We start from the raw sequence: 1862 nt of genomic DNA, 5'->3' as shown, positions 1-1862 counted from the left end.
ATCAGCATTTAAATATGATACTAGGAGATGTGGAAGAAACTGTAACTACTATAGAAATTGATGAAGAAACATATGAAGAGATAATAAATCAATGAAACAAAATATTCCAATGCTCTTTGTCCAGGGAGATGGTGTCAAATTAGTTGCCCCTCCATTGAGGCTAGGCTAAAACAAAGAATTTGTTCTGGATGGAAATATAGGAGACTTTGTATGGTTACCTCTTTAAGTGTGCAAGACCTTCAAAAAAGAAACACGCATACATTTTGATATGATCAGAGGATTTTTTCACCCCTAAATGAGCTGATTTATAGATAACTCAACTTCTTAGATGGATATCATTTTTGTTTTTCTCCAACTCTTCCAATAAATATGACTGTTAAGATGAAAAAGAGTAACTATTATAATTGCTGCATTTTTCAAAATTTCCACAAATATACACATTTATATGTACAAAAATTTAAAATAAGGAAATACTATTTGAAAGATATATAAGACATAGGTTTGCTTAATATTTAGAAAATGTTTTTAAAAGAATATATAATATTTTATAATATATATATATATATACACACATATAAAGAGGAAAAAGTTATCTACTACTTAACCACTTAGAAATAATCACTCAATATTGCAATTTTTAAAATATTCTTTTCTATACATAAATCTTCCTATAAACAAGGAAATCAGACAAATGAGTTATTTCCTACTTGTAGATAGCCTTCCATGAAACTGTTTTATTTTTTTAAAGCTTTACCTGAAGCTTCATTTGTCACTTTCAATGGTCTGAAAATTTTCCAGTGGTGTTAAGCCAAGCTCAGATCTCCTCAACGTGTGAAATTATGAGATTGTTCAGTTCCATACTGGCCGCAGCATGTTTAAGATGCTGGCCCAGGTCTCTTGTTTAATGACCACTTACCAACACAAGATGGCAGCAGCAGCAGAAGAAAGGGAAAGCGTCGTCTCTTGATGAGATAAAGTCATTGCTTACTGGGCATGACTTCAAAAAGAAGTTGGCCCTTCCACAGTGCAGAACAGGCAGTTGGTGGACTGCGTTAGCATGAAGGGGAACATGTCAGAGAATTAGCCAAGACACAAACAGGTAGGAAAGTATATCTAGAACCTTAGACCCAGGGTTGGCAAATGTTCTATAAAAAAGCCAATTGTAAATGCTTCAGGTTGTATGCGTCAGATTGTCTGTGTTGCAATTGTGGTTATGGACAGTCGTAGACAGTAAGTAGAAATGAGTGTGGCTATGTCCAAAGCACTTTATTTATTTATTTATGGACATAAATCTGAATTTCTAATGACATTTATATGTCACAAAATATTATTCTTTGTGTGTGTGGTTGGTTATTTATTTATTTATTTATTTATTTATTTATTTATTTATTACCCTCCTAAACCATTTAAAACCCATTTGTAGCTCATGGGCTGCAAACAGACAACAAGCCAAATTTCACCTTTTGCATGTTGTTTGCTGACGTCTGCTCTCAGGTATATGCCAAATCATGCAGAAATAAGCTCTTTTTGGGTTTTTTAACATGGAATGCCCAGAGTCCAGGTGGACATAAAGCAGTGATTAGGAACCCATGCTAAGAGTTTGAAAAGGAAAGACCAGTGAGCAGAAGTGAGTTTGGTTCACAAGGGCTCCAGCCTGTGGGTCAGTTTTTATATGATATGGAAGCCTAGGTAGGAAATCATCTAGAATAAAACTGAATCCTGAGACCAAGGTGCAATGAAACGAGAACTTGCATATGGCTTCGTTCTAGAACCCAAATTTAGCTCCTGAAGGTTGTATCACTCAGAGTCAATAGATACAAATTCATGGATGGAGTGGAACAAATTAGGGAAGGAATGTTCTC

At 34.6% G+C, this 1862-nt stretch overlaps 1 protein-coding gene across 1 annotated transcript in view; it reads left to right on the top strand.

The window, feature by feature from the left end:
* MRC1 (mannose receptor C-type 1) overlaps nt 1-1862 on the top strand; it is a 119037-nt gene that overhangs the window by 101981 nt on the left and 15194 nt on the right. The window lies entirely within an intron of this gene.

The sequence above is a fragment of the Tupaia chinensis genome, unplaced genomic scaffold, assembly GCF_000334495.1.
Source record: "Tupaia chinensis unplaced genomic scaffold, TupChi_1.0 Scaffold000647_1, whole genome shotgun sequence".
Taxonomy (NCBI): Eukaryota; Metazoa; Chordata; class Mammalia; order Scandentia; family Tupaiidae; genus Tupaia; species Tupaia belangeri.
Note: the sequence above shows the minus strand (reverse complement) of the source record. Positions and strands in the feature narration are given on the sequence as shown.